This window comes from Enhydra lutris, unplaced genomic scaffold (assembly GCF_002288905.1).
Source record: "Enhydra lutris kenyoni isolate GAN:26980312 unplaced genomic scaffold, ASM228890v2 scaffoldscaffold1, whole genome shotgun sequence".
Lineage (NCBI taxonomy): Eukaryota > Metazoa > Chordata > Mammalia > Carnivora > Mustelidae > Enhydra > Enhydra lutris.
In genome coordinates this window covers 31515606-31534824 of record NW_019154085.1, presented here as the reverse complement: position 1 = coordinate 31534824, position 19219 = coordinate 31515606, and positions in this window count along the sequence as shown.

Genomic DNA, 19219 nt, shown 5'->3' with positions numbered 1-19219 from the left:
AAAAAGTCTGTGTGTAAGTGGACCCATACAGCTCAAACCCGAGTTGTTCAAGGGCCAACTGGTCTTCTGAAAATAGGAATATTGTGGAGTTTATACACTATCACCTGAATGATTTTTTTTAAATTTTATTTTTTACAAACATGTATTTTTATCCCCAGGGGTACAGGTCTGTGAATCGCCAGGTTTACACACTTCACAGCACTCACCATAGCACATACCCTCCCCAATGTCCATAACCCCACCTCCCTCTCCCAACCCCCCTCCCCCCATCAACCCTCAGTTTGTTTTGTGAGATTAAGAGTCACTTATGGTTTGTCTCCCTCCCAATCCCATCTTGTTTCATTTACTCTTCTCCTATCCCCTTAACCCCCCATGTTGCATCTCCTCTCCCTCATATCAGGGAGATCATATGATAGTTGTCTTTCTCCTATTGACTTATTTCGCTAAGCATGATACCCTCTAGTTCCATCCACGTCGTCGCAAATGGCAAGATTTCATTTCTTTTGATGGCTGCATAGTATTCCATTGTGTATATATATATATATATATATATATATACCACATCTTCTTTATCCATTCATCTGTTGATGGACATCTAGGTTCTTTCCATAGTTTGGCTAGTGTAGACATTGCTGCTATAAACATTCAGGTGCACGTGCCCCTTCGGATCACTACGTTTGTATCTTTAGGGTAAATACCCAGCAGTGCAATTGCTGGGTCATAGGGTAGTTCTATTTTCAACATTTTGAGGAACCTCCATGCTGTTTTCCAGAGTGGTTGCACCAGCTTGCATTCCCACCAACAGTGTAGGAGGGTTCCCCTTTCTCCGCATCCTCGCCAGTATCTGTCATTTCCTGACTTATTAATTTTATGCCATTCTGACTCACCTGAATGATTTTGATTTCATGACACTGAAAGAGAGAACTATTTTTTAGAGGTACTTAGCTTTTAGTCAATGTAAGCCTTCTGTTTATGGGAAGTTCAGCTTTGGTTATGATATTTGATGCTATAACAGCGAATTAATTTAGAGAATCCAACATATACATAATCTTCATCAAGCCAAGAAGAAGGAGGAGCAAACTCATTACTATAAGAATTGGGCAGGGGCGCCTGGGTGGCTCAGTGGGTTAAAGCCTCTGCCTTCAGCTCAGGTCATGATCCCAGGGTCCTGGGATCAAGCCCCGCATCAGGCTCCCTGCTCTCTCTCTCTGCCTGCTTCTCTGCCTACTTGCGATCTCTGCCTGTCAAATAAATAAAATCTTTAAAAAAAAAAAGAATTGGGAAAAATCATTGAAGAACATAGTTTGAAGCCACCAAAAAAGTATGACTCAAAGAAACAAGGAAAGCTAGGTACAATTAAGCATCATGCATTCACCCACATCCCCCGTGAGGAGGCCTCCATGCCTCACGAGATCTACTTGAACTTGCTGTGCCCTAACAATTGCACAGCCCCTTAAACTCTGAGGCCTGTACTAGTTTCCCCACGTATACGCTCCCTACCACCTCTGCCTCCAAGACGGCTCCCTTCTTGAGTTGTTTCTCTTTCCTCATTCTACTTCCCTTGAAGGTAGCCCCACTATTGGCCATCGAGCCCTACCACCAACAGCAGTAACAAAATCCCTTGCAACAACTGCTCTGTTTGGTGAATTTTACTAAACATTCTAAAGGCTACTAGGGAGGTGTCATATTTTCAGCCCTTCTACCTTGTCCCTTGCTGCTTGTTCCACCTCTCTTCTTCTCTTCCCTCTCTTCCCTTTTGCCACATTGGATACGAAGTCTATTATGTGATCATTTTTATGACCCTTTCTGAAACCTTGGCTCACTGACCCCAATGCCTCACATAGGGCAGCAGGTGGAAGGTGGGCAGAGTGACAGGGAAAGATAATGTTTCACTTTCTACTGATGCCCTGATCAACACATTTTCCCAGATAAGCCAGTTTTCCCTGAAAAATCATTTTTATTGAGACATATTTTATAGTCTATAAAATGCATCAATCTTCCATGTATAGTGTGATGGAATTTGACAAATGTATCTGATGATACTTGAGAAACCACCACACGGTTACTCAACATGTATCAGTAGTTGGCTCCTTTCTATTATTAAGTAAAATTTCACGGAATGGACATGTTATCCATTCTGCACTTGGACATTCGAGTGGTTTCCAGGTTTTTGTTGTTACGAACAAACTGATCTGAACATTTTTGAACAATTCTTTTCATAGGCATGGTTTTATTTCTCTTCTATAAATACCAAGGAGTACCTTCGTTAGGCTATAGGCAGGTATATATTTAATTTTATAAGAAACTGCTCAGCAGGGTTTCAAAATGGTTTTATCATTGTACTCACATTAGCAATCTAACAGAGGTTAACCATAGCATATTCTCACCAGCACTTGGCATTGCCAGTCTTTTTAATTCTGGTTATTTTATCTTTTTTAAAAATATCTTATTTGTCAGAGAGAGAAAGATCACACAAGCAGAGGGAGTGGCAGGTAGAGAAAGAAGCCATTTCCCCACTGAGCAAAGAGCCCAATGCAGAACTCGATGCCAGGACCCTGGCATCATGAACTGGGCCAAAGGCAGACACTTAACCAACTGAGTCACCCAGGCATCCCAATTCTGGTTATTTTAGTGACCATGCCATGGTTCCACATTATGGTTTGAGGAGAAATTTTGATGCTATCAAGATAGTTAAATTTTCTCTACCTTGTTACAAAACCACACTTAAAGTGTTGCTAATCACTGCTTCATATGATCCCACCATCCCCTAATTTTGTGAGCAAGGAATTCACCCTGGGATTTTCTTTTTATCTGGAGTATACCCATGCTTTTGTTTGTGGTTCTGGAATCACTAGTTACTTTTGAAGCAAAAGGCTCACCTATAATTCCCCTTTATCCAACATTTTTCAACTGCCTGTTTTAAAAAAATAATCCTTTTAGAAAATCATGCTCTTGTAGAAATATGTACTAAATTATTTACAAGTGAAATAGTATGATAAATGGAATTGGCTTCCAAATAATGTGAAGTAAGAGAATGTTGTGTAGTGGTTAGGATATAGATAAAACAAAATTAAACATAATTTCCTAATTGTGAATATGAGTTTGAGTACAGGGGGTTCTACGTTTATATATATATTTGAAATTTTCCTTCATAAGAAGTTAAAATGTATTTTAAATGTTTGTGTAGTGCTGCTCCATCTTAATTCAGTGGCTAATAAGTTACTATTATAAGATGGGAAACTACAAGCAGATAAAAATCATGGGTCACTAAAACCAAATACAAGGGTAAACGCAGAATTGAGTATATTATTGTGGCTAGAAGTGGCAGGAAGATGCAAGGTGGGAAAATGAGTTACAGTGCAAAGAAAGATGAGCAAAAGAGGATATAGGTGAATAGCTTTCAGGTGCTCTCTCCAGCCAGCAGGTGCGGGATGCTATGCTGGGACTTGGGATCCTGCCACAGAAGAGAGCTGGGCTTGGGGTAAGGGAGGGCAGCATCGGGTGGAATCAGTGTCTGGAAACACAGGACCTGATGTTGGGACACCTACAGGCTTCTTTCTTCCTGGAGAATAGAGCCCCGGAGGAAACAGGATCAGTTACATAACTTTCCATGTCATACAAGGGAAAAATATATCCGGTCTCTAGAGAAAGCAGTTTTTCCTAACACATAGTCCTGAATATATATATTGAATTTTTTAACATGAGAATTGGCCTCAGGGATGCTGAGAGCTGGTTTAGCCAATCTGGAAAAACATTTTGAGCCCTCCAGCAAGGGCGGATGGAGAAAAACAACAACAACAACAACAACAACAAAACAAAACACAAACGAAACCTCCAGAACTCAGAGCTTCCGACAGCATAGGCATGGCTCTGAAGTCCTAGTGGGCCCGGTCCCTCCAGCCCTCCTTCCAGCTGGTGATGTGCCCAGGTCTCTTCGCTACCCACCTGGGGCCCCTACTGGCTTTTAGTGACTGAGAAGGAAAGCCTCCTCTTCCCATTATTCCAGTGCCATCTGCAACTCTCTATTGTTACATTCTTCCCGCCTGTGGAAATTCAAAAGAAGAAAAATAGCTGATAATTTTGTGCTTTGCTAAAAGGAATGTCTTCTCTCTCTGATTAGTTAGTCCTGCCTCCTCTCCCATCAGGAGTACGTATACCTGCTTGGTGTCCTTTAATGATTAATTTGAGTGAACAGAGGATTTAGATTTATTTGGGGCTTTAGAAACCCTCCTGTTCAATGCCTTCACTTCACTTCACAAATGAAGAAACTGAGACCCAGTGAGGGGAAGGGACCTTGCCCAAAGCCCCCAGGTGGTTGTGGCTGAGCTATGATTTAAACCCTGTTTCCTGGGTCCCCAGCTTCAGCTTGTCCCTGAGAAGACGCAACCAGTCTCTCCTCATAGCTTGGGGGTTCCCTACAACTTTACCCGTTGGCCCCACAATACAGATGCTCTGGGGTTTTTTTGTTTGTTTGTTTTGTTTGTTTAAGATTTTATTTATTTATTTGAGAGAAAGAGAGAAAGAATTCAAGAGGCGGGGGAGGGGGTGGGGGGCAGAGAGAAAATCTCCAGCAAAGTCCCGGCTGAGTGCAGAGAGCAGAGCCCAACCCGGGGCTCAATCTCGGACCTTGACATCAGGACTTCAGCTCAAATCAGCAGTGGGTGGGTCGCGTCACCGACTGAGCCACCCAGGCACCCCAGATGCTCTTCTTTTTAAATAGACATGTTATCTTTCACAGAGTTTAACTTTTGTAAACACTTCCACATAAAGCGTTTGCAAAGCCGGAGAGAAAAATGATGGTAGCTCAAGTTTTGGCAGAAGAATTTGTTGTTTTACATCTCTCCTCTGCTGTTCCAGGGGCGAAGTTCTTCACACTGCACATTTCTCAAAACCTTTTCCCTCTTTAAAAATAATGAAACCCACCAAATTCACGGAAGGGCGATGCTAACGCACCTGGTCCCATGGCAGGGTCCCATGGCAGGGTCCCAAGCTTGCGGCCCTTACCAGGACATCGACTGGGAGAGGAGAGGATCCATCCGGGGCAGAGAGAAGGGTGGCCCCAGCTCTGTGCTGCGTGGGAGCTGCTGCAGACAGACGGGGATTAATCATCCCGCAGCTCCGTGCTCAGGCTCGTTCCCAGACCCCCGCCCCGGACTTTCTAACTGAGGAGGGGAGAATGAGAGGAAGGGGTACGGGGAGCAGGCTCTGAATTTGTGTTTTCAGCAGGCAGGGGAGGAGACCCCACTCCAGATGTCAACCTGGCTTCAATATCCGGTGGATAGAAAAAGGGAAGGGAAGAGAACCTTCCTCACAGGAAACAGTGCCGACGCGCATCCAGCATTTCCGAGTCCGGATGCTCTTCCAGGCGCTTCGCGTCGCTTTACCAACAGTCCAAGGCGCTTCCAATCATCTCCACTTTACAGATGAAGAAACTGAGGCACGGAGAAGCTGCTCTCAAAAAGCTTGCTCCAGGCCATGCAGACAGAAAGAGGCCTTGGTGGAGCCGAGGTTAAATAGTCAGAGCTGCGTCTGATTTAACCACATGAAATCTTATCTTAATGCTTTACCAGCTGTGGTTGCGTCTTGCTTCCTGAGCGAAAATGTGTGCAAAAAAATTCATAGACTCACAAAAACACAGGGGTGTGTGTGTGTGTGTGTGTGTGTGTGTGTGTTTTCCTTTTATTGACACAGTTTTTATGATTTCCTGGAAAGGGTTAACGCAAACACTAGTAAAATCATGGTCTACTTTTATTTACTCCGATGAATAATTACATCGAATATTTACTTCTGAAATACCATAATTAAACCTTAATAAAGGAAATACGTGGAATGGATCTCTTATAGAGGAATGACTTTTTCCTCACAGAAAGTGCTCACTCTGGATATTCAAGACATTCATGTGGAATTACTATGTTAAGATATAATCACCAATCGAGTTAGAGATAGCCCCCCGGAAGCTGAAGGGGTGACAGTCAACCCTTTGTGCATATGGACTTAGTACTCTTTTGGTTTGGGTAATTTGGGAGGAGGTTCAGAGGCCTGGAGAATTTGTTAGTTTGCTGTGTCATAAATCCGAAATCATACAAACCTAATGATGCTGTTTGGGAGCCGTGATTGAGCTAATGCATGGGTAGAGCTACCTGCCAAAATCTGCAGCAAGTAACTGGCCCTTGTTGAGTTCTTGTCCTGGACCAGACATTGTGCTCAATTTTTTGCATCACTGATTTCATTCAATCTTCAAAATGACCCTATAGGTTAAATACTGATTTTTTTTTCTCTATTTTACAGAGAAAACAATTGAAGATTCAAAAAATCAAATGCATTGTCTAAGCGCAAATGACTAATGATGTCAACGCTAACTAAAACTAATTCAGATCTGCCCGAAATGCAAGCCCAGAAGGCATTTTGTTGTCTTCTGTGCATTATGTACTAGCTAATGATAAGAATAGGTTTATTTAGATTAAGAATTAAAATTACAATTGGGTGTATTTAGAACAGGGTTTCACTAATTCAACCCATATTGATTGACCTTGTGCTAGGCCTGGAGGGCATAGCAGAGACCAAAATAGACACATTCTCTGCACTTGTGGAATTTACATTTAGGGTCAGGGATTAGCATTAAACAAGTAAATGCAGAAATGACTTTGGGTGTGGAAGTGCTAGCAAGGAAAAGGAGATGGTGCTAGAAGGTTATATTGCAGAAGCTAGTTTAAACTGAAAAGAATTCATCATGGAAAAGGTGTTTACCAGAAGTTAGAAAGGTCTTTATCTTATGGTGTAAGGAAGGCGTGGGTCCTGGGAGGCCCTTACTGGAAGTGTGACTCAGAAGCAAGCCCCAGAGCCCTGCAGTCATTCCACAATTGCAAAGGTAGGAATTAAACTGGTCTCCTGAACATACCCTCCCCCAAAAGGTATGTGTCTACCATATAGAACTAAAATAGGTGCTGGTGTATAAAGAACACTCAGTTGACTTCACGAGAGATTAATCAAGGGCTGGAATTCAGCTCTTTGCAGCCCCTTAGGGCCCACAAATGAAGTCTCTAAGTTTGAACTTAACAAAATACCAAACTCCAATAGCTTCAGAATGAAGAAGTTAATATTTATTCCAAAATGGCCCCCAAATTTCTGACTTCCAATTATCCTAGGAAAAAGAGCAAAATGATGTGTGGTGGTCAAGTGTGCTTTCTTTGATCGATCCAGCCTGCTGTCCTATCCTGCTGCTGCTGCCTGGCCACCTAGGTACTCACAGCTGTTGGTTGACCTGCGTGGATCCTTCCAGAAGCTTCTAGGTGTATGCAAGCAAATAGAAATATATAGTTTTATTCTTGCTCATTTGTACACAGAAGAGCTCTTGCTGTATAAACTGGCATGTTGCTTTTTTGGCTCTTCTCCGTCTGTTTTGGAGGTAAGTTTCATTCTTTCCTTCTTTTCACTCTTTTTCACAGCCTCCAACTAGTCCATTTGACGAAATCTATCTAATTAGCAGCATTCTTCTTGATGGCCATTCACATTGCTTCACTTTTTTGGCTTTTGCAACCATGACACATGAATTACCTTAAAAATACCTATTACTCTGCATGACTGTATCTAGAGTTTGAACCCAGTGAGGCTTATGTACTATCTTCCTTTTCTGGATATTGCCAAATAGCTCTGGTTCTGTTTGCCGGCGATTTTCCAACAAAGTGTGCTATTAAACTTTTGGAATTTTGTCTACTGTGGTGTATGAAAAAAATGATAACTAGTACATTTTTGCTTTGCTTTTATTTTATCTCTAGCGAATTCAGGCAACCATTAGCGTGTTTAAGGACCGTTTATTGGTTTTGTTTTGGTTTTTGTTTTTTTGGCCAGGTGATCGAATATTCCATCTTGAATTAAATCCTGGGTCTTTTTTTAATCAATGTTTTGTTTTGTAACCTCTGCAAAATTCAGACGTCTATGCATTGTTGTTGTTTTTGTCCTGCAATAGCTCTAAGCGACTGGGCTAACTTGCCTGAGCAAACTTGCTTAAAATAACTCAAACTAAAAACAAGAGCATTATGGAAATGAAGATAAACAATTCTTCAACTTGACATAAAATTCTTTTCGAGTTTTTAAATCAATTTGAACCGTGCCTCCTCTTTTGTGGTCATGGGCTTTATAAAGCACAGCTTGAAGAGAGAAAAATGTATTAAACGCATTTAAAGTTTCTTTCTTTTTACAGGAAAACTGGAAAAAGAAAGAAGAGGCACTTTTGTACTCCATCTCTATTGTATAACGTGGATAACAATTGATCTTGTGAATTTAATCGACACGTCATTTCCATCCCAGATCTGCTCAATGGAGGATTTGTTAAAGGAATATTAAGTTCACATAGTATTAAATGAGTGACTAATCTTTATGGGGGTGATTACTTTGTGTAATTATCTGGACATTTGCCTTTTTATTTTCTTGACCTTAATCTAGCCAGGAATACAGATTCTTAAAGGAAATGCATGATTAAAAACCAGTTCCTCCTCATTTCTGATGTGATAAAAGTACAAACAAGTTTGATCTCTTTTTCGATGGGCATGGCTGATTTTTGTTGGTGATACGTAAGACTTTGTGAGCAGTCGAGATTTTCCAGCTATTGAAGGGCTGATCTCAGCAGCCCCTGGAAAGGATTCTTATTATCTACTAAAAGATTCCTCCTTTGGCCAATTTTACTTTCCCAGACCTCCAATGAGAGCACTTCCAGTCTAACTTGGAAGCCCCAACTAAAGGATAGATGTATCTGTGGGGAAGGTTGGCTAACTCCTATCCATCCTCTGCCATTGACACTGTGCCCAGCCCAACCCCCTGCATACACCTGAAACACAGTGGCTTCACTGGTCAGATTCATCAACAAACACTCTGTCCTAAATCTTAATGCTTAATGACTTTTCAGTTGTTGTTATATAACAACTGAGAATAGGTTCTCAGACTGTGGAGATTCTAGGGACAGCTGTTTTAAAAATTGCTGCTACATCTGCCCTTTCCCTCTCTTTAGGCTTCTCACCAACCACCCATGAATTCTCAGGGATAATGAACTGTGGTTCTGTGCATTCAATTCCTTAAGTGCCCATGACGTATGGTCAAGGCTCCTAGGGACGATGGCTACATTCAATTTACTTACAGGATCTCCCTATTTTATGGTGGCTTTTGATTCTCCCATCATCAGTGCCTCTTATTTTACATCATATGTGACCATCTTTATTTAAAAAAAAAAAAAAAGCCCGTTAAAAAAAGCCTCCTGGATTATTGAGAATAGTCTCTCTTCTCACTGTCATTGATTTAGAGACATTTAAAATGGGTAAACCACACAGTTATAAATATCTTCTGATATGTTATACAAAGATAATAAAGGACATGAAAGAGTTCAGTTGAACCCAGGCAGCTCATTACCATGTGTTGATGATGATGTCTATTTCTATGAGGAGATCTTGGATACTGAAAGCGTAATGACCACCAGGAGAAAGCAGTCTGCCCTCTCCCCACTCCCTCCACTCCCTTCCTGTCTATTTTATACCCTTCACACAAAAAGAGCCCACTGCTCTTTCATTTGCTAGGCCACTATAATTTTTCTTGACACAGCAATTACTTTTTAATCTGGTTAGCATAGACTGTAATGGAACCAAGTTGTAAAACATCCTTTCTTGTTATTCTTTTGTTTTGCTTTTAATTTATTGCCTTGATTTCAATCCATTTTATAAACCCATTAAAACTCAATTACTCACTTTGAAGTCAATCACTAATCAATTCCATTTATTTTTGTGTGATGGGGAGTAGGGAAGGTAGTTACACGGTACATCTCTATTTCAATAAATTTTGTGATAAAAATCAGATTAATCTAGGGTTTACTGTCAGGACAGAGGGAGAATTCCATGCAAATAAAGAGAGAAGAGGTAAAATCCAGAACCTGGTTGGCATTGTAGCAGGTAGGAAAAAGGTGGTGCATGAGCATCTAAAACATGCACTGACTTCATGAATTTAAATTGATTAGTGAAGATAAATGAACAACTGTCACTCTCTTACTGGCTGGGGTCTCCTTTATAAAACTGAATCTAGGATCTCAAAGGTAGAATGAAGAACATATTTTGATAGCAGTTTACAATTTTGAAAATGCTTATGCACACACGGTTTCACTCATTTTGTTCTTCAGTGAGGCTCTTAGATAGGGTGGGGAAGGCATTGATTTTTCTACTGTGGAGGTGATGATACTAAGGCCCGGAAGAGATCCAAGCAATTTGCTCAACACCTCATTGCTTGCAAATGGAAGATACAGGAAAAACCTAGATCTTGGTGCTTTGGTATAATCTCCGCCATGCCATTCTGGGCAGTGACATTTTCAGAGCTTTGATCTATCTGTTTTACTTATAATTATCCTACTAGACTGGATTCTTTAAAGGCACACAGGAATTCTATGACTACTTTGGTTATTGACACTGGTATACTGGCAAATCATTCTCCAAAAAAAGGACAAAAACAAAAACCTGATTTGTAATATTTGCCCATCTCTATGGTGTACATACTATCACCATGACTGGTTTAAAGCGAACCATAATGTCAGTGAACTCGAAGTTGGGAAGATATACACAAAAGTGGTTCTTTTAAGTCACAACTTGCCACTTCACTGTTGCAAAGGAGGCGACTCTATGCCATAACTGCAAGTTCTGCTGTTCTCAGGACAAGATGCAGTATTTCAAGAAATGTGCCACTTATATGCAAATTCAGTCATTCAGCAAACATTCAAAGAGTATCGACAACGTCCATGATTCTGTGTTGAGCCCTGTGATGGAAGAAGGAGTAAGGAGGAACTGGCCTGCTTTCGAGAGCTGAACAATTTAGTGAAGGTAAGAGGGAGGCACACAATCAATGATAATGCAGGAAAAGTCCACCATGTTCTACAATGGAGCACATGGCTTCCCTGTGTGAAGATACTCTTATTAGGGGAATTGGTGAAGAAAGAATCTATGGAAGAGTTAGTGGTAACATTGAGCAATAAAAAATGAAGCAGTTTTTCAACAAAGTTGAGAGAGTAAAGAGAACTTCCTAGCTTGAAGGGCAACTAAAAGCAAAGGACAAGTTCTAAACATGTTCAGTTTGTGAGAGTACAAAGGGGAGTAAACAAAACCAGAAATGAGGAAATTAGCCTCAAGGGACCGTCTCAGGATAGGGTTTCTCAAAGAGTAGTCTGAGCAGACTAGTGTTTGAATCACCTAGCAAATTTGTTGAAAGTATATAGATCTCAAGAATCCACACCAGGTCTACATTCAGAGTCTCTCTGGCTTACTCTACATAGTAAAGTTCGAGGACCAGTGTATCAACAATAAAAAAAATTCAAGAGAATTTGAGTAAAAAATGCTATTTTAGAGAAAACAGATTCTATGAGCATATTGAATCTAAGTAGAAAAAAGAACATATTTCGATCTGGAGGACAAGTTTGATTAGGCAAGAGGTAAAGAGGGTTGAAACTAGCATGGAGTCTAGAGAAATGGAAAGCACCATCTAGATTGGAAAAATATTTTGAAGCTGGGTTCTCATCTTGAGTCAGTCCCTAGACACCTAGAGAGTACCCATATGGGATCTGTGGGATCTTTTTATCTTAAAAGTGTTCTATAAAATTTTGTACTTTGGGTGCATTATTCTATGGGAGAAGATTCATGGTTTCACAAATTCCCCCAAAGAGTCTGTAAACTACAAAAAGGTGAAATATCTTTGTTTCAAAGGAAAAAACTGGCAGTGATAAAGGTTTGATTAACTGGGTTTGAGGATGCAGAGGCTAAAGGATTGGGGAAAAAAACCAAACACACACACACACACACACACACACACACACACAATAAAAGTCCCACACTTCCCATTTTTCAGCTGGGAGATTTCAGTTGGGAGATTAATGATCTTATTAATCAAGATAAGGACAATGAGAAGATGAGTTTTGTTGAAAACTAATTCAAGTTCTTTTTTATACAGAACAAACTTAAATATTTGCACTTCATTGATACAAAGATTGTCCTTCAGGCTCATAGAGCTATCTAGGACACAGTGACAAATAATAATATTTTATTCAGTGCTAAATATTTATTGGGTGCTAAATTTTTTATCAGGTGCTTGCTAAGCCCTTTATATACATTCTTATTTAATTCTTACAACAACCAATTAGTTATTATTATTCTTATATTACCGAAAAATCAAGGTTCAGAATATTAATAAATTTATAAGGTCACAAGTCTGATAAATGGTAAAGACAATGTTCAAACCTTTGTGGCCTTCCCAACCAGCCCCAGAGACCACATTCTGAGCTTGTCTCCTATAGCTTCCACCATGGCATTCAGTAGTTGAAAATCAGGTCTATTTGAGCCAAGGGATAGTTAGAGTTGCATGGGAAGAAGCTTAGCTGCAGTGTCTACAGGCTGGATTGTGGCCATACATTTAAGAACTGTTTTCTCTATGACTAAATCAAAAAGAGACCATTGCTAAAGCAAGAGATGCTGGTAACAGTATCATCAATACAAATTGGAATTATCCTTACTATCCTAATTCTCTTGGAATCAATCTCTGCACCAAACTCAATGTTCTTGTTCTCTACACTATTCACTTCTGCTCATCTTCTTTTCCTATTAGGAAAGATATTAATTTGATTTAAAAGCCCATAATTAAAACTTACCACAGTCAAGGTATTCCTTTAAAAAGTTCTATGTGAGATTGTTTTAACCTCGTGACAGACATGCAATTTCAGTGTAACATTAAGAATAAGAAATCAGTAGAAGCATGCAAATATTCAAATATGACCTGTTATAGGTATAAGGCAATACCTATTTTCAAAGTAATTTTCCACTGCTTTATATGGCTTTAGAGGTCAGACTAGTGTAGGTTTCAAGCATTTTACTCTCATTCCTTTAGCTAGATGGATTCTTTGGCTTAGCGTGAAAAGAGTCAAGCTAAAGCACACCAAGATTCTGAATGTATGTTAACTTACTTTCTGGTTAACGTGATTGTCCTGGTAGGCTTGAGAGGACAGGGGAGAGTTCTTTGTAGGAAAGTGAGGAGCTATGAGCAGTCATTGGAAAGGAAGAGGAAGCCAGTCACATGACACCATGTAGAAGAGGGTTTTGTATCCGCGACCAGGAATGAGAGGGGTGTAAAAGGTGGACGAAGCCTGTGGCTGCAGGCTAGAGCAAGGGAGAGGTCTGAGGTCCCTATACCATTAATGGTCTGTTATGAGTACACAGAACCACAAGGATGGAGTGCTAAGTTTACCTCTCTATTGATTTTATTTCTCAAAAAATATATATACTGGCATTGCTGTAATAAAGTAAAAAAAAAAAAAAGTGGAAGAAATCAGGCCCTTCATCAAATCAATAACTTTTTATATTTGAAAGGACTTACTCTTCAGAAATACCATTTAGTTTTCCACTGGCTTTGACACAGTGAGAGCTGGGTTTTGTTCTTATATTTAATCTCTTCTGGGGAAAGAGACAGTAGCTCCTTACTAAATCTTCTGAAGACTTCCTTCCATGGGTTATAACAGTCCCACCTCCAGTCTTGAAATTGCCTTCAACGAGGCCCGCTCCCCAAACCCTCAGTAACCAAGCCTTTAAAAGGACTCTCAGATTTGTATGTGCCTTCCTCCCTCCTCTTCAATGATCATGAATGGAAGTCCCTGTTACTTCATACCTGTATTTTTCTAACTTTCCCCCAACCTATGCCTGCTTCATCAGTTTTGCATAACGATGGATTTCACCAGGAACTTCCTTCCCAAGAACCTACAATAACTCTATGGCCTGTGGCATCAAGGCCAAATTCTTCTGTTAGGTGTTCAAGGTGTCCTTCAGTCTGTTCCCATGACACTTCCCTAATCTTATTTTTGATGCCCCTACTCTAACAATCTATGTCTTGTCAGAAAAACCTTCTGTCTACACTACCACATTCTTATCCCTATCCAGGTGGGTCATGCCAACTTTTTATTTGAGTTGTTCTCCAGATTTGACATTTCATCTCCTCATTGTGATATATTCCAATACCAAGGCTTAAAATCCAGTTCAAATGTTATCTCCTTAAGGAGGTATTCTCTGAGTATGCCAGCCTTCATTTCTCTCCTCTGAATTTTAAGAGCACACTTAACATCCACACCAAAGGATTCCTCTCCCTTGATCAGACACTATTGTTTTGCTCTCTGCAGTCACTTTGAGTGAATTAACATTGACCTCCAACCACCCCCTTAAACTCCTCAAGGACAGTATAACTGCGTATCACACTTGAATGTAACCTTCACAGCAAAGGATACATAACAGGAACTCAGTAATTTCTTTTTTTTTTTTAAAGACTTATTTATTTGTGAGAGAGAGAGAGAGCATGAGCAGGGGGCAGGGGAAGAGGCAGAGGGAGAAGCAGATTCCCTGATGAGCATGGAGTCCATTGCAGGTGTCCATCCCAGGAGGATCAGGACCTGAGCCGAAGGCAACTGCTTAACCAACTGAGCCACCCAGGTGCTCAGAACTCAGTAAGTTCTTAATGCTTAACATATAACCCATAGATCCATAATTTGGACTAATATAATTGAGTCTCCTCAGTATGCAAAATGTATCCTCACAGAAACCTTTCTGAAATTTTGTGTTAAAGCAGAAAGAATGCTTTTGCGGAGAAAAGCACTCATGGATAGGAATTTGGCTGTCCAATGTTCTGGAACATTTTTCTGATATGTCCAATTCTCCCTGACAGGGAAATATTAAAGAACAAGTATAGGAGAGTTGAGATCTTCTGTAACTCAAAAGAGAGAACATATTCGTTGATGAGTATCATCTCTTTTGCCTAAGATTATTTCCAATTCTATCCTGAGTACCACAGAACCAGAGCAATGATTCATGGGGTAAATACTTGCTCAATTATTACGAGGCTTGGGGAGAAAATCCTCACAAAGTCATTAACTATGCTGTTCCATGGAAGGCTGGAAGGTCAGAAGGACTGTGCCCTACGTACAAGTTTTCTGGACACTTTGTTGGAGATTCTCCCTCTGATGAGGTGTTGGCAGAGTGTTTGTGCCTTGACAGCTCTTAAAATGATGATCCCAGAGGCAAAATGAGTATTTGGTTGGAAATGAGAAGCTAAACCTCTTAGCTTTTCTGCTTTCTTTTGGAAACTCTTTTTCATTTAAATAAACAAATTAGGCATTCTGAAATTCAGAGGCCTATACAATGAAAGCAGTCTCTGTTCATGATGGATTAGTCTGATGTTTAAAAAGAAGGCAAAAAAAATTTCAAACAAGCTGCCACCACTAGTTACAGAAGAGATAGATCACAGGTGACACTGGCTTCCCTTCCATCTGTGGGAGGTTAAGGAATACATTCACAGAAGAATACACTTCACTCCAGGTATAACTGGTGGGAAGCTTCTGGGCTATGTTTTGCATTATTCTTTTGAGAACATGTGTATGCTCCCTGAAATTCTAGCTGCTTAGCATATTTTTCATCTCAAAACTCAAAATCAAGCTCAGATTTATCAAGAAGAAACTCTGCCATAGCCTTCATCTACAATATATTTTCTAAATCCTCATACCCTAAAAAGACAATGGTGGGTCACTTTTTTAATAAAGGCTCAGGCAATAATTGGAGAGACATCTTGCAATGTTGCTTTTTGAGTTCTGGAAATGGGTTAATCATTTATTCGCCTCACTCATATCAAGGATATGTAGGTATATAAGATGTATACATCTAGGTTATTAGTCTAGATATAAAGCCTGAGAATTTGTGGCTACTTCAGTGTGTGGCAGCGCAGACACAAATGTATACAAAGACCTCCATAGGGTAGTTATTTACCCTCCCAAATACTTTGACATTATTGGGATGGACTACGGCGGCTTCTACCAAATCCTAAGAGTGGGTGTCTTCAGTTTCTGTAATCCACTCCTAGTGACTGGAAGTGGGGCCTGAAGATTGCAGTCATCCATTAAATAATCTCTTCTTCTCCAGCCAGCCATCTACTGCCAGATTTAACCTTCTAAAGAAAATTTCTAACCAGCTACTCCAATATCTACCCCTAGCCCTCCACTTGTACTAAATTTACATTGCCTACAAAGACATTTGGGAACCTCAACCAGCTGACCCCAAGCCAATTTTACTTTACTTAGCTTAAGGGGAAATTATACCTTATTATATAGTAGGATTAAACAGCACCTTACTGCTGGTTGGTGTCTCAACATGCCCTGAGTTTGTATGTCTTCATGTCTTTAATTACTCTTTTTTTGCTGGCTATGGCGCCAGAAGTTCTAGATTCAAATTCTGCTGCCAACTTCATAGGTGTGAAACCTTTACAGAACACTTAACTCTTCTCATTCTCCATTTCCTTAAGATGAGAATAATAACATCTACATGATAGGCTTCCCAAAGGGTTATAAGTGGTACATGAGTCAATGCTGGGGAAAGAAGATGTTATATGCTGAAAATGTTATTGGTTAAATTAAGATGTAGATTATGTTGCTACTCCTGACAGCTGTGTTGGTCAGTCTTCCTAAGAAAACCAGTGCATTTGAAGGGATACACGTGGATTTATTTGGGGATGAGGGGTTGTTCTGTTAGTAAGGAATTTCAATCTCAGCTACTGATATTTTGGACTGGATACCTCTTTGTAGGGGAAAGCTATCCTGGGTCTTGTAGGATGTTAAGCAGAATCCCTGGCCTCTACCCACTAGATACTAGAAGCAACTCCCTCCCAAAGTTGTGCTGAGGAAAAATGTTTCCAGACATGGCCAGTGCCACCCCTATGTTAACTAGATCTAGGTCAGGGGACAAAATAGCCCTACTAAGAATCACTGTGAGAAATGTCAGAGATATATTATGTCTGCATCACTGTCCTAATACACTGAACACAATTTTCTAGAAGGACATAGTCTCTATCTCAGAGACATTATGAACTAGGTAGGCAGGCAGGTATGTAAGGAACTCCCCATAAAACATGTCTGAAGCAAATGAATCCTATAAAAGAAGCGTAAACTTAGGGTGTTGGAGGTACAGAAGGAGCCATCAAGATTTGGAGAGAGGAGGTTGCAATAAATGCAAAGCACAAAGAGAAATTTGCCTCAGCATCAGTCTGGAGAGCAGAAAGGCAGCCTTTGGCTCCTGGCTAGCTCACCATTGAAAGTGAATTTCAATACAGTTGTTACTAAAGGAAGATTTTTGGAAGACTGAACAGGTGAAAGTTTTTGCAGAGGAACCAACTTTAAAAGAAGCAAGAGGAAGAATGGAAATGGAAGGAAGGGTCCAGGAGAAATGTCAGATTTCGTAGAAAGAAATTTTTTAAATTTCTTAACTCTTGTGCTAAAGCAATCATCTTGCCCATTCTTGTAGTGTCCCCCCCACCACTTTTTAAAAAGATTTTATTTATGTATTTGACAGAGAGAGCAAGATCACAAGTAGGCAGAGAAAGGGGGGGGGAAGCAGGCTCCCTGCTGAGCAGAGAGCCTGATGTAGGGCTTGATCCCAGGACCCTGAGACCATGACCTGAGCCGAAGGCAGAGGCTTAACCCACTGAGCCACCCTGGCACCCCTGTTGTAGTGCTTTTGCTTTCCTTTCCCTTTGACTACTTCTCCTTCATAGGAAATACTTTTTTTTTTTTTTAAGGTATTGTTTATTATATTTTTTTACAGCGAGAGAGTGTGAGAGAGATCACAAGCAGTGGGGAGGTGCAGAGGGAGAAGCTGACTCCCCGCTGAGCAGGGAGTCCGACTGAGGACTCAATCCCTCCTGGGTCTTCTGGGATCCTGGATCCCTCCTGGATCCAGTCCTGGGATCATGACCTGAGCTGAGGTAAATGCTTAACTCACTGAGCCACCCAGGCACCCTAGGAAATGGTTTTTATATGCTCAGAGTTCAGGTTCCTGGAAGTATTGATACAACATCCCCCGCCCCCAACATACTCACACACACATAACACATAAACTTGATGGTATCAAAGTGAATCTAAATTACTCGAATATTCTGGTGAGCCATAGTGGTGGCCCTTCCTGTTTCATTCCAGGCAAGGCAACTGAGTGTGCAGAGTGAGGATCGTCGGAAACTCAGTTTTCATGTGAGTCCTCTATCCTTATCTAGAAGAAATTAGAGAGGTAGTCGGTTTACCATGGGGGGCTAAAATACACTTACAAGTGCAGAGCAATCCCTACGGTTGTCAGTGGGGATTCCAAGAACTGGAAGCTGGAGAAGGAGCCATAATTGACAGTGCCCAGCCAAGGGCTTTCGAGGTCATGGCTACAGGATCCCAGCCTTTTATCCCACTCTGCTCAGAGAACACAGAAAAAGCCAGGAAGGATGGAGCTAGCGTGATGTAAAACACAATCACTGTAAATATCTCAGCATGTGTCTTGCTGACAGCGGGAAGTCCAGCTCTGGAAGAAACACTGTCAGCAGTAGTATCTATTTATGTGAAGGATTAAGCTAGAAAATGCTTATTCTTGTTGATATTTTTAGTAGTTCTCAGAATTTTGAAACTGTTTTCTGTATGCTTTTTTGCTTGCTTGGACTTTCATACTTATAACTGATTCTACTGAATGCATCCATAAGGTTTAGACTGACCAACAGACTTTTAGTAGCTAAATTAAATAGCAGTTGGGTGGTTAGAGATATTGGAAAAAAAAAAAAAATGTCCTGCATCAGATGTTAGGAAACATGAGTTTGAAACTCAGATGTATCAACTGTTAGATGGTTGACCTTGACAAAGTTATGAATCTTATTTGTAATACCTAAGTATCATTCTAGTGGTTTTATTTCTTAGGATTTCTATGAAGGCAAGATAAACTGATATATGTGAAAACATTTGGAGACTTTACAGCTAGAAAGAAAGGAAGGAGCCCAGGGGGTTCAATATCCTATTTTAAAGGTGTGACCAATCCAAAACACTCCTGTTTGGGGCTTTATTTAGGTATAATCAACAAATCAAGTTATACTTGAAGTGTGCAAGGTGATGATGTGATAATATATACCCATTGTGAAAGGATCCTGCACTTCAAGTTAATTAGCACATTGACACATCTATCACCTATTTATTTGTTTTTTCCTTTTTCTTTCTTTTTTCTTTTTTTGGTGAGAACATTTAAATTCTACTTTCTAGTAAAATTCAATTATACAATAATAACAGTATTATCAACTACAGCCACCATGTTGTACATTAAATCTTCAGACTTTATTCATATTATAACCCTTCTACCAGCCTACCCCCATTTCCCCCACCCCC